At 42.1% G+C, this 14077-nt stretch overlaps 1 protein-coding gene across 9 annotated transcripts in view; it reads left to right on the top strand.

Moving 5' to 3' along the window:
* AK4 (adenylate kinase 4) overlaps positions 1–14077 on the top strand; it is an 84145-nt gene that overhangs the window by 50659 nt on the left and 19409 nt on the right. The gene's annotated exons all lie outside the window — the stretch shown is intronic.

Genomic DNA, 14077 nt, shown 5'->3' with positions numbered 1-14077 from the left:
CTCACCGGGATTGTTCTTCTTGACATAACCATGACTTGCCCCTCTCACGGTAGCTCTGTTCATTCAGTAAGCATTATTATATCTAATAGGTCCTGGATATTTCTAAAGTGAATAAAGTGCAAGTATGACTAACTTTGCACTAGGCTGGTGACAGCGAAGAAGAATGTGTGGAAAAGAGGGATTAGAGGTAGACTAAGCTTGTCAGGGAGTTCCTGACATAGGAGGGTTCAGAGACATATATTCAGCCACACGTGGTACAGGTGAGGTGTTCCAAGAGGTAAGTGGAATGATTTTTGCAAGTAAGGAGTGGCATTTTTGGTCAAAATGATTGCATGAAAAAAGGTGGGTGTGTGTTTAGATTAGTTTTAGTGTTACATTTTTGGAAACTCTATCCATGCCCCAAGACAATGTAAATATGCCTGACAGTTTTTTTTTTTTTCATCATCCAAAATTCTGATTTGAGGAGACAATTGGGTGTCGTGGCTCATGCTTGTAATCCCGGCAGTTTGGGAGACAGAGGCAGGAGGATCACTTGAGCCCAGGAGTTTGAGACCAGCCTGGGCAACACGATGAAAGCCCCTCTCTACAAAAATATAGAAAAATTACTGGGCATGGTGGTGCATGCCTGTCTATTCTCACAGCTAGTCAGAGGCTGAGGTGGGAGGATCACCTGAGCCTGAGCCTGGGGAGGTCAAAGCTGCAGTGAGCCGAGATCGTGCCACTGCACTTCAGCCTCGGCGACAGAGCGAGACTCCGCCTCAAAAAAAAAAAAGAATTTGGGCAGTGACCCTTAGATGAATGTTATTTTCTTTGTTGGCATTTTCCCCCCTGGACTTTGAAGGTAGAGTTTGATCAAGGCATTTCTTTACTGTGTGTTTGGTTTGCATGAAGGATCAGCAGTTATTTGTTGAGTTTGGTTTGCATAAAAAAATTATTTTTGGGCTGGGTGCGGTGGCTCACGCCTGTAACCCCAGCACTTTCGGAGGCTGAGGTGGGCGAATCACGAGGTCAGGAGTTCGAGACCAGCCTGGCCAACATGGTGAAACCCCATCTTTACTAAAAATACAAAAAATTAGCTGTGCATGGTGGTGGGCGCCTGTAGTCCTAGCTACTCAGGAGGCTAAGGCAGGAGAATCGCTTGAACCCGGAAGGTGGAGGTTGCAGTGAGCCGAGATCGTGCTACTGCACTTTAGCCTAGGTGACAGCGCAGTAGCCCAGGCGACTCCATCTCAAAAAAGAAAAAAAAATTTGTAGCCAGATAACTGTAACAGTGTTCCCCAGAATGCTGTGTCTCTAAGTTTGTGTTGTAAAGCAGGTTTGACGATTTTTATCATGTTAGAAGAAGGAATTGTAAAACCCAAGACCTATGTTTGATTATATAGCTTGAGTATCTCTTATCCAGAATGTTTGGGACCAGAAGTATTTTGGATTTCAGATTTTTTGGATTTTAGAATATCTGCCTTATACTTACTGGTTGGGTATCTCTAATCCAAAAAAATGCAAAATCTGAGATGCTCCAATAGGCTTTTCTAACATGATAAGTATTTGGATATTCTCAAATAAAATAATTTGTAGACATATAATTAATTTCAAGTTAAATAGTGCACTAAGAGAGACCAAATGACTTTGCTAGAAGAAGATGGGCAATAAGAAGAAAGAGTGTATCTACTTCACATAAGACTAGGTAACAGGTTTCTGTTTTGTTTTGTTTTGTTTTTTTTGATGGAATTTTGTTTTTGCTGCCCAGGCTGGAGTGCAGTGGTGCAATCTTGGCTCACTGCAACCTCTGCGTCACAGGCTCAAGCGATTCTCCTGCTTCAGCCTCCTGAGCCTCCTGAGTAGCTGGGATTATAGGTGCCTGCCACTATGCCTGGCTAATTTTTTGTATTTTTAGTAGAGACGGGGTTTCACTATGTTGGCCAGGCTGGTCTCAAACTCCTGACCTCAGGTGATCTGCCCACCTTGGCCTCCCAAAGTGCTGTGATTACAGGCGTGAGCCACCGTGCCCGGTCTAGGTAACAGTTTTCTAAACAGAGTAATACTGGTTGAATTACACAGGAAATACCACTATTCAGTGGGGTTAAGTTATGAAGAGACATTTGGGTGACATGTGACCTGAAATTTTAGCACACTGCCATCTTCTTACACACTTTATCCAAAGTACACAGCCTGATCAGACTTTGTATCTGGCTGCTGATTCCACTGAAGCTATTGCAACTCCTTTGTTAATGCTCCCAGGTGATCACATGAATTTCTTCTGGTGCTAATAAGCATTCATAATTTTAGATAAGTATTTATTGATCAGCAGCTGTGTGCCAGACACCACAGTAGAGCAACAAAGAGACTAGGTGGGGCCTGGCTCTCCTGATACTCAGAATCCAGTGGTGTTTTCAGCTGGGTTTTTTTTTTTTTTTTTTTGAGATGGAGTCTTGCTCTGTCACCAGGCTGAGTGCAGTGGCACAATCTTGGCTCACTGCAACCTCCACCTCTTGGGTTCAAGTGATTCTCCTGCCTTAGCCTCCCAAGTAGCTGGGACTACAGGCAGTGCCACCACGCCCAGCTAATTTTTGTATGTTTAGTAGAGATGGGGTTTCGCCATGTTGGCCAGGATAGTCTCCATCTCTTCACCTCGTGATCTGCCCGCCTTGGCCTCCCAAAGTGCTGGGAGTGAGCCACCACGCCCAGCCAGTTTTCAGCTTTTTTGCTACTCTAGGCAGTGAGGATTATCTTTAATTTCTTTAATTTAAATCAAAACCCTGATAACTCACTTTTTCTCTTAGTGACTTTTCCTACTTTCTGCATCCTTGCTGTCAATATGAGCTCAGAGTAGCTGACTGAAAAACATGATAAAGCCTTGGATCTCGAATCTCTTTCTCATTTGATATAGATTCTGTCCTGCGTTCCTGTCCTCCATGTCCATTTCCAGTGTTTCTCTTCTGATTGATCTGACTGCTGCTTTGGGGTGAGGAACAGTTGTACCATAGTATAGTAGACAATGGTGGCTTATCTTATGTGTGTCTCAGAGATTGACTAGATTTTAACATTAAGGAACATTAAGGGGACAATATGGAAAACATATGTATACACATATTTGACTAGACCCTAGCAAAGCTTGGTTCATGGATCAATAAACAAATTGAGTATACATTTTTTGTGTCTTGATAAGCTAGGCATCCGTCATTCCCAAGAGGGAGTAGCATGCTTCCTGACCTCATAGTCCAGGAGTGCCACACAAATGGTTGCAGAATAGGTAGGGTCTTGGGAGCACCAGTGAAGAGGAAGTGAAAGGTGACGGCTGGCGCAGAGAGGGAAGTAACTGACCCTCTTTTGAAGGTGAGGGAGGCAGGTATTAGGAAGGCTTCCTGGAGAAGCTGACACCCAGAACCATAATTGGAAGGTGGGAATGAAGCACATTTTAGAGGTAGGGAAGATCACATGGAAAAGCTCTAGAGGTATGAAACAACATGGTGTATTCTGGAAACCACAAGTAGTTGGGTAACCCTGGAGCTAAAAATATGAGCAGATGAGGCTGGACAAGTGGACAGGGGCAAAAGTTAAACCTTTCATGAAATTTAGAAACAGGGAGTTGAGTAAGCATCAAAGTTAATATTAAAAATGAGTTAGGGGGAGTTAAAAGTGAAACTTAAAACTTTGAGTTTAAAAGTGTGAACAACATATTTTTTAACTCTATTTCCAACATTCAAAAATTAACTGGACTGGCCGGGCGTGGTGGCTCACGCCTGTAATCCTAGCAATTTAGGAGGCTGAGACGGGCGGATCACGAGGTCAGGAGATCGAGACCGTCCTGGCTAACACGGTGAAACCCCATCTCTACTAAAAATACAAAAAATTAGCTGGGCGTGGTTGCAGGTGCCTGTAGTTCTAGCTACTCGGGAGACTGAGGCAGGAGAATAGCACAAACTCAGGAGGCAGAGCTTGCAGTGAGCCGAGATCACGCCACTGCACTCCAGCCTGGGCAACTGAGCGAGACTCCATCTCAAAAAAAAATTAAAATAAAAATTAACTGGATTATTAACCTTTTAAATTTAGATCTACATTTGACATTAAACTGTGGTTTCTCTGTATTTGGGTGTGTCCTGACTTATATGTTCAGATGGCACCTAGTCCATTTGCCGTTGCTGCTTAATTAGAAGTTGATAAAGTAAGGTACAGGATGAAATACTTCAACTCCTAAGTTTAGGTGTTAGGAGAAACTGCTTCCCTAATTTATGAAACAGGTAATTCATCCAATTCCTGGGAATTGGATGAATTAAGAAAATTCATTACAAAGCATCATTCAAGGCATTTGAGGGCATACTTTGCTAATTGCTAATTTAATAATAATTGTTGTGCACTTACAATGCACAAACCATGATGCTAAGAAGACATTAACATGGTAGAAAGAGCATGGGTTTATGAATCAGACCTGAATATCAGTCTGTAATTTACAAGCTGCTGCATAGTCTTTTTTTTTTTTTTTAAGATGGGGTTGTGCTCTGTCGCCCAGACTGGAGTGTAGTGGCACCATCATAGCTCACTGCAGCCTCAAACTGGGTTCAAGTGATTGATCCTCCCAATCTCAGCTCCCTGAGTAGCTGAGACTACAGATGCAGGCCACCACGCCTGGCCAATTTTAAAACTTCTTGTAGAAATGGGATTTTGCGATGTTGCCCAGGCTAGTCTTGAACTCCTATCCTCAAGCAATCCTCCTGTCTCAGCCCCTCAGAGTGCTGAGATTACAGTCATGAGCCACTGTGCCAAGTTGTATAGTCTTGAGCAAGCAAAGTTTTCTTTCTTGGATTCTTTTTCTTCATCCACAAAATTAGCATGTTCATGGCATAGGTTTGAGAGGATTGACTAACAAATGTAAAACTCTTAGTGGAGTTCTGGAAAATAGGTCATCAAATGGTAGACATTTGATATTATTATTTATTATAATTGATTTTAAGCTCCAATAGAAATACCTTGATACTTACATAGATGTTAGGACTTAACATTTCAATAATAACTTACTGAGAAACTTTACAAAAAAATACTGTCATTCTAATGAATAAGGATCAACATATTCACCCCTCATAAAGCACATTTGGGCAAAGCATAAAATCACCGCTTGGCCCGGCATGATGGCTCACATCTGTAATTCCAGCACTTTTGGAGGACGAGGCAGGTGGATCACTTGAGGTCAGGAGTTCAAGACCAGCCTGACCAATATGGTGAAACCCCATCTCTACTAAAAATACAAAAATTAGCCAGGCGTGGTGGTGTGTGCCTGTAATCCCAGTTACTTGGGAGGGCTGAGGCAGGAGACTTGCTTGAACCTGGGAGGCGGAGGTTGCAGTGAGCTGAGTGAGACCATGCCGTTGCACTCCAGCCTGGGCAATAAGAGCGAAACTCCGTCTCAAAGAAAAAAAAAAAATCACCCCGCCTCCGTTAAACCTTGTGTAGTAATGTAAAACAAAACAACGTAAAACTCTTGATTGTCCTGTCACCAATAAGACAACCCAGATTTTGGAGAGATGGACAGGTTGATTAGGGCTAAAGGGAGAATGAGATGTGGAAAACTGCAGAGAATTTAATTTTATCTTTTTCTGTAATACATGATCACTATAAAACATCCAGGCCATATGGAAAAATGCAACAGAAAGCAACAAATCACCTGAAATTCCACCAGCCAGAAACAACCAGTTTGAACAGTTGAAAAGCATCATTCTAGATACCTCCCTGTGCACATATGTAGATAGAAATGTGTAAGAAGGCATCAGACTTTATATGCTTTAAAAAAGTATTTAATCTTACTGATTTTTTTTTTTTTTTTTTTTTTTTTTTTGACATGGAGTCTAGCTGTGTCATCCAGGCTGGAGTGCAGTGGCACAATCTCGGCCAACTGCAACCTCCACCTCCTGGGTTCAAGCGATTCTCCTGCCTCAGCCTCCCAAGTAGTTGGGATTACAGGCACGCACCACCGTGACTGGCTAATTTTTTACATTTTTGATAGAGACAGGGTTTCACCATATTGGGCAGGCTGGTCTCAAACTACTGACCTCAAGTGACCCACCCACTTTGGCCTCCCAAAGTGCTGGAATTCCAGGCTTGAGCCACCGTACCTAGCCTTAATTTTACTCAAATTTAACAATAACAAAACTAAAGTGAACCTGAAGGAGTTATTACTGAGCTTCAGATAAATCTTTGTTCATCACCAAGGATATTAATTCCTATGAGAGCTCTTCAACATTATAAAAGCCACTAGGAGACTGACGTATTTGTTTTCTTTTGTTTTAAATTCACATTTCAAATTTAGACAGGAGGCATTGTCTCCACAGTGAACCCTGAGGGAACTTATACTTCCTTTAACCTCCTCTTACTCTTCGTCTCTCCCAATTTTTGTTGGCTTTTGTCATTAAAACTTTATTACAATTTTCTTCTGTGAATGTAATTCCTCAGTTTTTTTCTTACATTAAAAAAATTTAGATGAATTCTGTGCACTCGTTCTTTTACTCACCTCTACTCATTTTATTTTGATTAATCTCTTGGTTATATCTCTGTGAATGTACTAGAAATCATTGAAATGTACACTTTAAATGAATTAATTGTATGGTATGTGAATTATATCTGAGTAAAGGTGCACTGCTGTTTCACACAACTTTTTCATTCAACACTGGGTTGACTGGATTTTGCTGGATATTTTTTTCATCCCTCCCTCCTCTCCCCTCCCTGCAGAAGAGCTCATAATATGTTTGAGAATGTCTAATTTTTCTACAATTAGCTAACTGTGATATTTTTGAGTTGTTCTTGTGTCTTTCAAAACGTTGCAACCATTGTTACATTTTCTTCTGGCCTGGTTCCCCATTTTATTTTATTTTTATTTGTTAAATAGAGACAGGTCTTGCTCTGGCACCCAGGCAAGAGTGCGATGGTGCAATCGTATTAATAGCTTGCTGCACTCTTAAACTCCTGGATCCTCCCGCCTCAGCTTCCTGAGTAGGTAGGACTACAGGCGTATGCTGCCATGCCCAGCTAGCTTTTTATTTTTTGTTTAGACAGGGTCTTGCTATGTTGCCCAGGCTGGTCTCGAACTCTTAGGCTCAAGCAATCTTCCTGCCTCAGCTCTCCAAAGTACTTGGATTTACAGGCGTGAGCCACTATGCACAGCCTTTTTCCACCTGTTTCACGGTGATTTTTTTTCACCCCGTATAGACTTTCTAAAGAGTTATTTCTTCATACTTGAAGTCAATAGAATAACTTGATGTTGTTTTTATTTATTTATGTATGTCCTATATAGAGTATATCCTCCTGATCTGTAATTCAGTTCTTTCCTTTCAGGGAAGTTTTCCTATATCATATCCTTTTTGTCATTTGTTCAGATTTCTATTTCAATAATACTAGTTATATTGGATATTCTATTGACTATTTTTTGTTTTTATACTTTAAATTTTTCTTGCTTCTGTGTTTCCTTCTACTTTCAGGCACACTCATATCTTTTATTTTGAGGGCAGGAGAGAATGAAACTTTGTTTATATTCCGTAACTGATTATTTTTCAACCTGTATGTGCCATGCACCTGTGCTGTGGGCCCTTGCACTTACTGTTCCCTCTACCAGCAGTGCCCTGTCTCCAGATATCCGTGTAGATTGCTGGATACAGATCCCTACACAGATAACCCTTCCTCAGAAGGTCTGTCTTGTACCATTCTGTCTACCTACGTCACTCTTCTTACATTATTATAATGTGACATTATGTATTTATGAGCATATTTGATTTTCCATTCCTCCCCTATCCCTCTACCCCCAGTGCAGGCCCTAGAAAGCACAAGTTATGTCCATTTTGTTCATGGCTATATTGCCAGTACCTATAACAGTGCTTGGCATATAGTAAAGACTTATACGTTCATTTGTAGACAGGTCATGCCTGCAATCTGTAGCTGAGCCTTTAGAAGGTATACTTGAATTCTTACTTTTCTGGGGATAAAAATATGGGCCTATGGTGAAATCATTTACAAATTTCTTTAGTCTTAATTGAGATACAGTGGGACCGGTTTTCCCCTAATTTGTGTATGGGGACTTATATTCAAAGAACAAGCAAGCAGGCCGGACGCGGTGGCTCATGCCTATAATCCCAGCACTTTGGGAGGCCAAAGAGGAGAATCGTTTGAGTCCAGCCTGGCTAACAAAGCCAGACCCCATCTGCGTGTGCACGTGCACACACACACACACAACCAATGTCCAGGTGTGGTGATGTTTGCTTGTAGTCCAGCTACTTGGGTGGGGGGTGGCTGAGGCAAGAGGAACCCTTAAGCCCAGGAGTTAGAGGTTGCAGTGAGCTGTGATCGCATCACTGCCCTCCATCCTGGGTGACAGCGAGACCCTGTCTCAAACAAAACAAAAGAAACAAACCAAGCAGAATTCTTAAACAGAAGAGCCTTTAAGCAAGGGGTTTGCAGATGACAGCTCCTTCCTCAATGGAATATGCATTTTCCCTTATGGGAAAAGGGCTCAGTGATTTTTGTATAACTTATTTAAGAATAAGGGTTATAAGGTAACAGTTTTATCTGTGTCTTTATTCAGGAAAAATCATTGCGATGATCCCAGAGGATCTCAGTGAAGCCATTTGGGAATTTCCCCAAGAATTCCTACCTGAAAGGAATTCATCTTTTATTTCCCTAAGCCTCTTAGAAGATGCACACTTGTGGTTTAAAACCAAATTTTCTGGAGTACTTATCTTCTGCTTATCAGTGGATCACCAAGTAATGATTGTAGCATATCTAGGTTTTTAAAGTCTTTTTCTTTTTCTCTCTTTTCCTTCCTCCTCCCTTCCTCCCTTCCTGCCTCTATCTGGCCCTGTCACCCAGGCTGGAGTGCAGTGGCACGATCACAGCTCACTGCGTCCTCAGTCCCTTGGGCTCAAGAAATCCTCCCACCTCAGTTTTGGGGTCTTTTTCTATTAACCTATAAGCTTCCTGAGGGCAGGACCCACTTATTTCAAATCTCTTAAACCCTGGGATCTATAACTAGTGTCCCGGGAAGCTGCCATGAGCAGGAAGTGGGTTCTAGAGCTGTCAGCATGTGGGGAGTGTGGGGCTCACAGAGTGGTAGGAGGGAGCATAAACTTCAGTTGCCAACATCTGGAGCACAGCTGCTGGTTTTTTTTTTTTTTTTTTCTTCTACTTTCATTTTAGGTTTAGGGGATACATGTGCAGGTTCGTTACACGGGTAAATTTCGTGTACAGATGGTCCTGTCACCAAGGTAGCGTAGTACCTGATAGGTAGCTTTCCAACCTGCACCCTGGTCCTGGTTCAAGCAGTCCCTGTTGTCTGTTGTGCCCATCTTTGTGCCCATGTGTATTCAATGATTAGCTATCCCTTTTAAGTGAGAACACATGGTATTTGGTTTTCTGGTCCTGTGTTAGTTCTCTTAGGCTAGTGGCCTCCAGCTGCATCCATGTTGCTACAAAGGACATGATCTTATTCTTATTATGGCTGTGTAGTATTCCATGGTATATGGAATATATACCACATTTCTTTATCCAGTCCATCACTGATGGGCATCTCGGTTGATTCCATGTTTTTGCTATGGTGAATAGTACTGTGATGAACATACAAATACATGTGTCTTTTTGGTAGAACAATTTATTTTCCTTTGGATATATACCCAATAATAGTTTTGCTGGTAGTTGTAAGTTCTTTGGGAAATCTCCACACTGCTTTCCACAGTGGCTGCACTAATTTACATTCCCACTAGCAGTGTGTAAGTATTCCTGTTTCTCTGCAACATTGCTGGCATTTGTTGTTTTTTGACTTTTTCATAGTAGGACAGCTGCTGCTGCTTTTCACCATCTTTTAATAATAACTGGATGACATGGAATATGGAGGTCTTTGATACACGTACAAATAAACATTGTGTAAACAGATAAGGAAAGTATAAGATAGGAGAGAGAAAAGGCCTTTATGAAGCAGGTTTTGGTGGTAATTAATTTGCTACTAAGGCTTCCAGTTGGTGGTGTGAATGATTTGAACTCCTGGGCTGGGGAAGGCTATGGAAGAATAACCAACCACCTGCTTTCAACTTTAAGCTAATCATCAGTGATTGATTGTCATGAACAATGGCTTGCATTTGTAACTTGGTTCTTACTTATTCAACAACTGGGAAGAGATAGGCGGTCTGAAGCAACTATGTTAGGTCCAGATCTTAATGGAGGTAGGAAGGGGGCTGATGTCGCACAGCCTTTTCACAAGCTGCCAACCCCAGGCGGATGTTGGAAGTTGCCCTTCCGAACTGCCCTTTCATTTCCATCAGGCGGAGGGCTTGCTTTGCTGTCTGGGAACGTGGTGGTGGACTCTGGCTCTGCACCCTTCCTGCAGAGTGAATGCGCTCCAAATTAGAAAAACAGAAGTGTCCTACTTTCTATTCCCCACCACTGCCTCAGCTTGTTGCTGTGGCACCTCTTGCTTCAGCTGCCCTTCCTTGGGCTCTTGGCATGGCTGGGAGGAGCCAGGTGCCAAGACCCAGTGGCCAGCACTGCTGGGAACACAGTACCAGTCAGGAATTTAATGATATCTCATTGCACTTAGTAAATATTTTGGGGGGTCTTAAAAAAAACAACCTGTAGATGTCATAATTAGTGATATAACAAGACAGATTCTGGAAGAAATTTAAAAATATAAAATTTCAGCTTTCAATCTGGATTGGCTGTTTGAATGAAAAGAGTGAGCAGCTTTTCTAGGCTTGGTTAGGGGATGAGGGATAGGGAGTCTGGTGTGGAAGCATGATAAAGCATGCGGTGGAACAGACCCTCTGAGGAGCTAAAGGGAGGAAAGCAAGCAGTCCATGCTTAAACATGATCTTTATTTTATGTTAGCTCTTGGCATTTCTACTTCTTCAACAATTAATGGAATATATTCACATTTGGAATAGGCTAATTAAGGAACCTAGAATAACACTAGTCAGTTATTTAGAAAGCCTTTCGTGGAGTGTTACTTTTAGTAAATGTAAAAGCATACTTCAACTTGTAATTCTCTCTAAATGGAAAAATTATAAATGCTGCCACCTGTTGACAAAATTTGAGGGTGCATTCTACTCCACTTTGTCAGTGATCCCTGCCCACAGGGGATCTTACTGGCTGAATAATGACCCTCAGCTAAAAATGCTTTAAAATGTGCTGGTCTGACTGTACCTTATCTGACTTTCTGTTCTTGGCAGCTGATTGGTGTGAGAAGTACACCTGAATTGCTTTGATTTGTTTAGCCCAACTTGAGACACGGGTGTAGGTCAATTTAAAGAATGCTGAAGCTCCCATGCTACCTTATAGAATCCATCATTTAAGACACCATTTCATATTGTATGCCCTGAAGCCTTAAAGTTTATCTGTGGCTGAAAAGTATGTTTTTCTTTTTTCTTTCTTTTTTTTTTTTTGAGATAGAGTCTTGCTCTGTCACCCAGGCTAGAGTGCAATGGCATGAACATGGCTCACTGCAGCCTTGGCCTCCTGGACTCAAGCGATCCTCCTGCCTCAGCCTCCTGAGTAGCTGGGACTAAAGGCATACACCACCATGTCTGGCTAATTTTAAATTATTTTGTAGAGACAGGATCTCACTTTGTTGCCCAGGCTGGTCTCAAAATCCTGGGCTCAAGTGAAGTCCTCCCAAAATGCTGAGACTGTAGGTGTTAGCCATTCTTCTTGGCTGAGTATCCATACTTTAAAAGTCTTGTAGATGAATAAATACTACTACTCACTTGGTAGGGCCTTTGCCTTATGTCTAACCAGAGTGAGAGAGAGCCCCTCTTCAGGACCTGTGACATAGCACCCCAAACTTTGGAGGCAGCCTTAGCCTATCCCCAGGGCCTCTGTGACCACTGCTGGGTCTAGGACACTACACTTACCCTGAAAATGGCACTCTTTGAGGCCAGTCACTTCCAACTCTGCCTTTCATTTCTGAGAGGAAGGTAAGCCATCCTCCTGTTCTCCTTTCTTTTATATCCGCTTTGGTTTCTTTATTATTGATTCCCCTCCTCACCGTACCCTCTGGAATCCTTTTTCCTTAACAGTTTCCCCCACCCTCCTCGCCACATACACATGCTATTTGCAGAAGCCTCCACTTTCTGTATAAAAGAAAACCTAGATTTCCCCTTAGGATGCTACTTTCTTTCTTGTCTTTTCTGTTACCAAGGACTTTCTCCTATGTGAAAATCTCATGTTGGGTGATGGTGGTGGTGGTATTATTATTCTGTCTCCTAGTGTGTCTTTCATCCTTTTCTAAAAGCTCAAATCTATCTTTATCCTTCATATCTTTCTTCTTCTCAAACCTGCTGTTGTCTTTTTACCTCGAGTCCCACATTGCCTTCATTTTTTCCCAGTACTGCCTGCCCCCTGCCATGCAATTTATCCTGAGCCAGCCATTATTCTGGAATTTACATATAGTAATTTGCTTATTTCTCACAATGACTTTATGAATTAGGTATTATTATTTTCATAGGCACAGAGAGGTTAAGTAACCAGGGTCACAAGTAAGTGGCTAGCTGGACCTCAAACACAGGCAGCTTGCCTCTGGATCTATATTCCTAACTGTGAATCAGCTTTTCCTTAGTCATGTGTTTCAGGTCATGTGCAAAGATGCTCATTGCAGTATGACTGGAAACAACTTGGATGTCCATCATTAGGGGATTGGTTAAATTATGCTCTATCCAAACCATGCTGTACTCTGCAGTTATTAAAGAGAGTGATTCCCAGCACTTTGGGAAGCTGAGGCGACAGGATTGCTTGAGGCCAGGAGTTCAAGACCAGCCTAGGGCACAAACCAAGACCCTGTCTCTGCAGAAGAGAATGAGACAGTAATATGTAATATGCAGAAAAAAATCTCCAAAGAGAAAAAGCAAGGTGCAGAACATTTGTTGTGTGTATGTGGGGAGAAAATCTGGTCTGTGCGTGTAGCACTGGATCAGGTGGTTCCTGAAGCCATATAAGATTTAGATTTCTCAAGTCGTTTTGTAAGCTGCCTATCAGAGACATCAGGATCAGGCATTTCTCCCTGTCTGAGAATTTGCTTCTCACAGTCTGCAGTTTTCTGTTCAGGAGGAAGACAGCATGGTGTGGTACATGGCGTGTGATTGTAGAGACAAATAGCACTTGATTTGAATCTAGATTTGTCACTTATCATGTGATCTTGAGCAAGTCACTTCGCTTTTCCCAGCGTTGGTTTTTACAGTTTTAAAATGGGGATAAGGCCTACCTTACAGGGATAAGGCCTACCTTACAGAATTATTGTGACTTTTGAAATAATATTTACTCGTTCAACAAATATTTTTATTTGGCACTTACTGTGTGCAAAGCACGCTTACAGCACTAAAGTTATAGCAGTAAACAAGAACTTAAAATGTTCTACTCTAATTTAGTTTACTTCTGGTAGGAATAGAAACACTTAAAAAATAAGGTAAATCATATATGGCAAATGGTGATGAATATTCTGAAGGAAAACAAAAAGAAAATAAAGGGTGAATAGGAGTGTTGGCGTGTGGTAGAGGTGCAGTTTAACAGGACAGTTAGAGAAGTCTTAACAAGGCACCACTGGAGCCAAGATTTGGAGGAGCTGAGGATACACATGGGTATCTGGAGCAAAAGCAGAGGGAATATGAACTGTGAATGTCCAAGGTGGGCACATCCTTGCCTGCTTGAGAGCTGCAAGGATGCCGGTATGGTTGGCACGGAGACATGGACAGAGAAATGAGGTGAGAGAGGTGGCAGGACAGGGGTCCAGATGGGTAGGCCTTTGCAAGCTTGTACAATTTTGGCTTTTCCTCTGCATGTAATATATCTGGCACATAAGGGATGCTCTACAAATGGTAACTGTGATATAAGGATGCCACCATGATGCTCTGCTTTTTAGGTAGGTAGAAGAAAGATAGGGTAACATTTTCGGATTCTTTTTTTTTTTTTTGAGACAGGGTTTCCCTGTGTCTCCCAGGCTGGAATGCAGTGGCACGATCTCAGTGCACTGCAACCTCTGCCTCCTGGGCTCAAGTGATCTTCCCACCTTAGCCTCCCAAAGTGCTGGGATGAGCCACTGTGCTCCCCCCTTCCAACTTTTTAT

Source organism: Pongo pygmaeus, chromosome 1, assembly GCF_028885625.2.
Source record: "Pongo pygmaeus isolate AG05252 chromosome 1, NHGRI_mPonPyg2-v2.0_pri, whole genome shotgun sequence".
NCBI classification, from domain to species: Eukaryota; Metazoa; Chordata; class Mammalia; order Primates; family Hominidae; genus Pongo; species Pongo pygmaeus.
This window is presented reverse-complemented; position numbering and strand designations above follow the sequence as displayed.